Source organism: Suricata suricatta, chromosome 6 (assembly GCF_006229205.1).
Source record: "Suricata suricatta isolate VVHF042 chromosome 6, meerkat_22Aug2017_6uvM2_HiC, whole genome shotgun sequence".
Taxonomy (NCBI): domain Eukaryota; kingdom Metazoa; phylum Chordata; class Mammalia; order Carnivora; family Herpestidae; genus Suricata; species Suricata suricatta.
Window position 1 is genome coordinate 743,336 of NC_043705.1, and position 9,328 is coordinate 752,663.

Here is a 9,328-nt window from a genome sequence, read left to right on the forward strand (position 1 = left end):
TGATAAAAGGAAGACAAAGGGAAAGATGTTCCTGGAATAAAGGACAGCATGGGGACATTTCTAAGTACAGTAAAACCTTGGTTTGCAAGCACAGTTCATTCCGGAAACATGCTTGTAATCCAAAGCCCTCATATATCACAGCGAATGACAAAACCATCGGCTCAGTTGTGATCATGTGAATTTCGGTTTCACGTACCACTCTTATTGCAAGATGTTGCTCGTTTTTCGAGTTAAAATTTATTAGGAACGTTTGCTCATCTTGCATATAACTCACAAAACAACTCGCAATCCTCGGTTTTAGTGTATCTGCCTCACAAGTAATATGAACTCACAGAAGCCCCCTCCAGCACCAGCAGAGCCCTACTCTCTCTGGTGATGCAAACCCTCCCATCAGCCTCGTTCCTGGTGGTCACCGTGTGTCACTGAGGCTGCACGTGGCCTTGTTTCCCCCAGGTTCCAGCTCTGCCCAGTTCCTCAGCGGGTGCGCGACTCTGTCCTGAGCACGCCTCCACTGCTTGTACACACAGCCATCCGCCATCCACTCCTTGACCCCGGGGGACTGCTCTACCCACTCACCCCTTGAACTTGGGGGACTGCTCTCCCTGCCTAAGAGGAGCCCTTGGTAACCAGGGACCCTGCCAGGCTTTCAGGCCAGAGAGATGGTCAAGAGGTCCCAGCAGAGACACATGTCACCCTGAGTCCCATCTCTCTCGCACTCCTGGTTAAGGATGGATGCAGCCAGAGCCAGGCCCAGCCTTCCCCTAGCTCGGGGGCTGCCCGGCAGCTGGCTTCACCTCCCCTCCACTCGCTGGCAGTGGAGACAACTGAAACTTTGCTTTGATGGACCCATAAATCCCATGCCTGGAGCTCCGGATCTCCCCTCCTGTTTGTAGAACCTACACCTCGGACCTAAAGAAGGCAGCTTGTTTGCAGTGGGGGCAGGGATGGCCCAGGCCTGAACTGCCTCCCACTTGGAACTTTCAGGTCCATATTGCAAGTTCTTCCGTAAGTTCTTAGTGGTGACGTTTGTTCTCTAGCACATGGATGTCTAACCAAATGCCTCCACTTTCTCGATGCGAACCAGGACACCTGCTTGCCAGAACACACAACATACCACCGTGTTGACCCCACAGTGCATGAACTGGCGTGTCCTTCATTTTTCTCTTTCTCACATAAAATGGTTGCCCTGGGCTCATCCAATCACACGTTTTACCTGAGTGTTGCACCCTCCCGACCCACTGCCTCAGATGCTAGATGACGCACACAGTGCCAAATTCCTCACTAGTGATTTGCAGGTGGTTGGATTTATACATTACCTTCAAGAAAAATCTCTTTGCAGGGCGCCTGGGTCTGTTAAGCACCAAACTCCTGATCTAGCTCAGGGGATGACGTCACGTTTGGGGAGTTCAAGACCCAACTTGGGCTCTGCATGGACATAACAAAGCCTGGTTGGGATTCTCTCTCTACTCTTTCCCCGTTTGGACACACACACTCCTTTTCCCAAGTGTAAAAAAATTTTCTGCTCCTGCATAGGGGACACAGCCTCAACAAACTTTAAATAGCAAAGTGAATGGATTTCGAGGGTGTCATGCTAAGCGAAAGAAGTCAGGCAGAGAACAGATACCCTACGTTTTCACTCACAGGTCTAACAGGAGAAACCTAACAGGGGACCATGGGAAGGGGAAGGGGGGAAAAAGAAAGTGAGAAGGAGGGAGGTAAATGTGAGAGACTCTTGAACACTGAAAACAAACAGGGCTGAAGAGGGAGGAGGAAAGGGGAAGGGGCGGTGGTCATGGAGAGGGGCATTTGTGGGGAAGAGCACTGGGTGTTACATGGAAACCAACTTGGCAATAAACTATTAATAAAAAAAAAGTGCTCACAATTCTTGATTTGAAACGGAAGATGGCGCTAAGAACAGCCTTTGAATTTGACTTCCTTTCCACACTTAATTTTGCTTTTCTGGGGTTTGCGCAAAGCCTGTGACGGTGGCTCCAGCCTCAGGGCCATTCCGGCTCCCACCTTTGGTGGATAAACCGTATCTGAAACTGTCGTTTCTACTGGTACACCTTTAAGGTCCTAAAACCGGAGTTGACCCGCTGACGCAATCCCGGGTCGCACATTTCTTCCTAAGGGTGACGCGGATGGCATGTGTCCCGAGCACAGCCAGGAGGACGGAAGAGCGGGGAAAGGGCGGGAGAGCAGAGAGGCACCTCTGGCTTCGCCCAATTAGTAAACCACACGACTCTGCCCAGAAATGGACCAGGAGCCCCCCACCCAGCGGATGTAGGAGTTCCATAACGAGATCAAAGAGTAGATTCAACTCACACCCACTAGTTTGAAATAAAAAAGTCAAAGCTTGGCCAAGACTATTCTGTAAAATCGCAGCATTCACACGCCCCTCCTTTCCGCGCCCAACGCGCCCAGCACTGCAGACGCTCCTCTGGGGTCGTTCGGGCCGAGGCACCCGGTGAGGAGAGGCCAGAGCGCGCGGCCGGAACTTCGCCGAACTCCGGCTACAAAGACCCCAAGGCGGCACCACGGGATGGGACAGTCTGGAAGCCCCACAAGGACCATAGAGCGGCGCCACAGAACACGCGACTCTGAAAACCCCGCGACAACGCCACAACGCTGCCGCAGGCCGTGCCAGGCCAGAACCACCAACCCAGCCAGCGACAACTAAGCACACAGAACCCGGAAGCTGCTGTGCGCAGGAACGCTGTAGGCCATGCGCGGTCGTCCTTCTTTATAGGGAGCTGGCGGACCAGATTGAAAACCACACACCCAAGGTCCGCCTTCCGGGCAAGGACCTTGCCAGGAAGACAGCGCGGTAGACTTATCGCCCCCTCCGGAGGAGACTGGAACTGCAGCCTGGTGTTACTCTGCGGATCCACAATCTATTCCCAGATTTAGAAAGAACACGTGGCCCGGCAACGTTAGGGATAGTAAGACGTGAAAATGATGGATCAGCTTGTGTTCATGGCTTAGCGTTGCATTTTCATTAACACATAAAATCCTAGTCTTCCCCCCCACCGCTTATGGTCCAACATCTTTTTAACTGATGGAGTTTTCCAGCTCAACCTGGGGGTGGATTTGGGGAAGGAGGTCAGCCCGTGACACAGGCCACCTCCTTTCCAGGTTCACCAGGAGCCAGCCCGGTCCTTCCAATTGCGGTCATGTTTTGGCTCCCAAGGAAGGGACAGCCCTGCACCATTTCCTCTGTCCACATCTGGCTGCAATGCCTGATCCCGCACAACCACCAGGATCTTCCCAGGGGTTTTGAAGTCAGGGAATTCTCCGGAATGCGTGGACGTTGCGAATTTGGGTACAGAACACCGCGATACAATGAATGCCACCACAAAACAGCTCAAGTGAATATTTGATTGCCTAGTGGGTGTGAAAATTATCACTACACTGAATCTTTCATGCACAATAGCATTATTATGTTGAAAAATAATGTACATACTGATGAGGTTTTGGGGTGATGGTGGGGTCAGGAGCCAATGGCTAGGAAAGAATTGTCGAGATGTTTTTGGTGCAAAAAGGTGATTGTATTAAAGCATGGGGTCAGGACTCATGGGCAGGCAGAGCTGCCCCAGGACTATGAAGAGAGACTGGTTATATACTTGGGAGTTGCGGAAGGTAAAGTCCAGGGCAAGTTTCCAGTGAGACTTTATTTATTTATTTTTTTAATGTTTTATTTATTTTTTAGAGACAGAGATGGCACGAGCAAGGGAGGATCAGAGAGAGAGGGAGACACAGAATCTGAAGCAGGCTCCAGGCTCTGAGCTAGCTGTCAGCACAGAGCCCGATGGGGGGCTGGAACCCAGGAACTGCGAGATCATGACCTGAGCCGAAGCCGGATGCTTAACCTTCCGAGCCACCCAGGCGCTCCTCCAGTGAGGCTTTAATATGCTAAAGAAGATGCCTAAGATACTGGAGGCCTAACCACGGTCAAGCTAAGGTTGTCTCCGCTCCCCGCCCCCCCCCCACCACCAGCACTGCATTAACAGTAAGACAGTAGGCAGTACTTGGAGAAACGTTTTACTCTGCCTGCCTCACGTGTTTGTCAATGGACTGCAGGTTATAAGGAAATTTAATTCTGTCTGCCATTTCATTCTGCTTTGGTTTCCCACATCACTATAGAGGGGTGATGTTGGGGCTCCCAGAAACAGAGTCTATAGCTTTCTAGAGACTTGGCTATTGATAAGACTGCCTTTTTCTTGTCATTTTCTAAGATATTTCTAAACTGATGGAGACTCATGTCTTTCAGGACTGTGATTTCTCTCTGTTAACCATTGATTCCCCCCGCCCCCTTTCCTTCATTCTTGGGCAGTCAGGAGTGCCTGAGAAATGTCACACATGTCCCACCTGGGGGGAGGGCGGTGTTTGAGGATCGTCTACTTGCCTTATGAACCTCATCACATATCTTAATTAAAAAAACACTTTATTGTGAAAAAAATGCTAACCATCACCTGAACTTTCAGCAATAGGTAATCACTGACTATAGAATACCATAACAGATACAATAATAATGAAACAGTTTGAATTATGAGCGAGGATTAGCAAAAAAAGAGACATTAAGGGAACAAATGGTCTTGGAAAAGTGGCTCCAATAGATTTGCTCTACAACAGTTGCTCTAAACCCTCAATTTGCACAAAACGTCGTGTCTGCAAAGTTCAGTAAAGCTTTGCAGAATAAAACGGGGTATGAGTATGCTTGGTAAATTGTAGGGGGAGGAGTTGTCCACTTCCTTGCTTGGTCGCTTCAGACCCAGTAAGGTGGAGGCACATCTCTGCTGATGTCTCCTGCAGCTGCTCTCGGGGGGGGGGGTCTGCAGGAAAGAGAGAAAGTGGGGGGGCATGTTTGGAGGTCTTCGGGGGGCTGGGGTGCAAGGAGAGGAAGAATTCACAGTAGGAAACAGCATACCTGCCCACTGGCTGTCCTTCTGGCTTTTGTTTGTTTGCATCATGTCCTCCTCACTTATGTGGGTCCTGTTGAGACACCGCTGTCGTTTCCTGAGTCGCCAGCACGGATGGATGGGCGCTCTGAGGGACAAGGGATTTGGGAAGTGTTGTTTCGCATGTTCCTGTTCTAAGCGCCGATTGGCCGCTCTAAGTGAGACATCAGGCACCTACTTAAGGTGAGATCCTTGGTTGCAGGCAGGGCCCCGCTGACCTCCCCTCTGCCCTGAACTGAGGTGTGTTGCCCCCAAGTTCCTGTGTTGGAGCCTTAGCCCCCCAGTGGGAAAGTATTAGGAGGCTGGGCTTGCCCTGCACAGCGTTGCCACAAACCTGCAATTTGTACAAAAATGCAGTATCTCTGAAGCGCAATAAAACGAGGTATGCCAGGCGGGGATGGGGGGAGGGGGCTTTCTGTGAACTTAACAAATAACAGGATGGTACATTTAAAATAATGGCCATTTAAAATGTATATTTTAAACAAGAGTGTGGAAATCAAAGTTACTGAGCTTGAACAAGAATATTAGGCTGTGTGTGTGTGTAGGGGGGTGTCGTCTGACAATCACGCTCAGGTGCCATTAGAGGGCCATCATCTTTATGTCTTACCCAAAGGTCACAAACATTGGACTCTGTGTGGTAAAGAAATCACTGCAGGTTCATGCCGCAGCACTGATGCCCTGAAGACAGAAGTAAGTTCTGGGGTGTCTGGGGTGTTCACAAAGGTCCCCTTTCTTCCAGCAGGTGCACAGAGAATGTCGTAGATGGAGAACAATGGGATGCACATGTGACTTCATGTCTGGCCTGTGTGGCCTGGGCTGCCCGGATAGGAGGACCGCAGACCCTGCACGGGACATGTCTGGGGATTCTGTGGGCCACCATCTCACAGGTGCTGCTAATGCTGCTGTAGTTTGTCGTCTGCAGTCATAAGCGGAGAGATGCCAGACTTCTCTTACAGCCTAGGGAAAGTCTGGTGTTTTCCTCCTCCAAGGTCAGGGGCCCATGGGAGTAAAAGCCCCTGCCCAGTGGGGAGCAGGGAGGAGAGAGAACAAATCACAAGAGACCCTTAAATACAGAGAACAAACTGAGAATTTCTGGAGGGGAGGTAGGTGGGAGATGGGCTAGATGGGTGATGGGCATTAAGAAGGACACTTGTTGGGATGAGCACTGAGTGTTGTATGTAGAAGATGAATCAATAAATTGTACTCCTGAAACCAATATTACACTGCATGTTAACTAACTGGAATTTAAATACAAATTTGGGGGGGGGGGAGAGGAAGAAACAAAGCCCCTGCAGAAGAAGGTGTCATAGGTGTACCCAGAGCTTCAGGAAGGTCCTCGGAGCCACGCCTCCATGGTCAGAGGGACCTGTTGCTGCACTGTGGCAAGTGAGGAAGCCAGTCGCTCAGATCTGGGTGGAAGGAGGATTAGAAGGTGGCAGAGCTGGGGACAGGGAGATGAGCGGGAGTATTTAGGACCTCAGGCTGAGCTGGGGTAGTGACAGGGGAAGTAGAATCTGGATATACTCTATATGTCAGCACTATGTTTCCATAGTGTACGTATATATGTAAGTGCTATGTGTCTCTGTTCGTTCATACATGCTGGATTTAGGGGCACCTGGGTGGCTCAGCTGGTTGAGCATCTGACTCTTGATTTTGGCTCAGGTCATGATCCCAGGGTCATGGGATGAAGCCCCATGTTGGCCTCTCACTGAGCATGGAACCTGCTTGGGATGTTTTTTCCCTCTGTCCCTCTCCCTTTCTTCTTCTGTCTGTCTTTCTCTCTCCTCCTCTCTAAAATTAACAAAATGCTTCATATATACCCATACGATTTGAGGGATATTGAATGGGTTGATCATGAGGATGAGAGAGAACACAGGAATGACCCCAAGCTCTTTAGCTTGAGTGAGGGGGTTGATGGTGACCATCCAAAACAGGAGATACTAAATGATGCTATTGATTTGAGGTGTGTTGGGCGGGGTGGGGGGGGGCGATCTGTTATACAGTCCCAAAGGGAAAATGTGTCAGGGAATGAAGAGATGATTGAAGAAAGGACACAGTGGATGGGATAAAGTCACTCAGAGGAATGAGTAGTTAAGGTAAAGCAAAAAGCTGTCACCTATTTAGTTAGGTGACAAACTAGCCAACTCGTGTGCGCAATGAGGAGGCTGGCAGTTGACAGTGATAAGGAACTGAAAGCAGAAAGTGGAAAATCAGAATGTTGTGATATTTCCTGCATCCACAGGCTGTGCTGGGTTTACGTCATGAGGATGGGAGCCATACTAGAAATATACATCATGAGGAGGACACTTCGCCACCTGCTGGTTGAGGGTAGATAAACAGGGCACATCCTTAGGACCTGAAATTTCAACTCAAATCTCTCCTGGGTGTCAGATTTATACACCCATTGTGGAGGCCATCCCCAGCTGGACGATTGTCATTATTGCGATCAACGACGCCACCATAATCTCTAGTGATGAAGTTCCTACTATGTTTCAAGCATGGTTGTACTTGGAATATCTCCTTTGATCCTCACCTCTGCCCAGTGAGTAATTTCTAATTTTCCCTCCCTTTTTATGGATGGAGCTGCTAAGTTTCAGTGAGGTCCTGTGACTAGTCCAACTTCACACAGCAGGCAGTTGACTGTGGAACCTGTAGTCTTGGCCATCCAAATCAGAATGCTCCAGATGGACTTCTTCATCCTTCTATTTCTTTGCTGTCAACATCACCACCAGATCAGACTCTGTCCTCAGCAGAGCTTTTTAAAGGTCTACCAGCTAAAAAGCCCTGTCCTTCTTTTCCATGTTCAACAAATTAAAAGGCCTCTTCATTGGGTAAGGCCATTGTTTTCCATGAGAAAGTCAGATTCAGGAGATATTTACTAGGAATTACATGGAGAAAACATTCTCTGGTCAAATACATGTTGTTTTTGTTATCCAACTTCATTGAGGTATGAATGTAGTACAAATACTGCACAGGATTGATGTGTAAATCTGGTGAGTTCACACATACACACACACACACACACACACACACACACACATATACCCATGAAACCTCCTCAATAGGGTAACCGTCACTCAGTTGTGCATGTCTGTCTGTTTGATTGTTTTAGACACTTCATTTAAAAAGAATCATACAATATTTGTCCTTCTGTGTCTGGTTACTTAATTTAGCATAATGTTCTCCAGATCCATCCATGTTACTACAAATGTCAGAATTTCCTTCCTTTTAAAGACTGTGTAACAAACCCACAGCAAAAACCTAATGACTCAATTTAAAAATGGACAGAAGACATGAATAGACATTTTCCCAAAGAAGACTTCCAGATGGCCAACAGACACATGAAAAGATGCTCAACATCAATCTTCATCAGGGAAATACAAGTCAAAGCAACCATGAGATACCACCCCACACCTGTCAGAATGGCTAAGTTTAAGAACACTGTAAAGAACAGATGTTAGCAAGGATGTAGAGAAAGGACAATCCTCTTACACTGCTAGTGGGAATGCGAACTGGTTCAGCCTCTCTGGAGTACAGCATGGAGGTTCCTCAAAGAGTTAAAAAAATAATAATTCAGCAATGCCATTTGTGGGCTTATGTACCAAGAAAATGAAGTCAATCTCTTGAAGAGATACTTGCATCCCATGTCCACTGCAGCATTATTGACAACAGCTGAGACCCAGGAACAACCCAAGAGTCCATCAGTGAATGAATGAATCAAGAGAATATGGAATATATGTATACATACCTTGTCCCTCTCCTCATCTATGTTCTACCTGGCACAGAGCCATGATGGATGCTGTGGATCTCAGTCCTTGCTGAGTTCAGGAATGTGTACCACCTCCCCCCTTACCCATCCTGGCTGCAAGTGTTCCTCTTTACATGGAGACAAACATGGGGAAGCCCTGTGCCAGCTGCAGGTAACCCTGGTCTAATGGGTGACAGGGAGAAGGTCCAAACCTAGAGAAGGGTCTGGGTGCTTGGGCAGGACGCATTCCTCACCCAGGCTTCTGACCTGCTGAGGAGTGGCCATCTGTGCATGCATCTGTCGGACAGGTTTTCCACAGCCCTGTGGAGGGCACCCTGTCTCCTTCTTGACTGATATCCCTGCGCTGTGGGGAGGGGAGAGTGCTGGGTCATCCATATGGGGGCCATATGGCTCCAGGCGTGGTCTGCCCCAGCACCTGATCGGTGCCTGCCCAAATGTCAGATCCCAGCCTGCCAGTCACCCCCAGTCTGGACTTGAGTTTGCTCAACTGTAACATGGCTGTTGTCATGGTTGACATGCACCCTATCAAATCCACATGCTGGAACTCCAGAACCCAGGACCTCAGAACCAGATTATATTTGGAAATTGGTCTTTACAGACA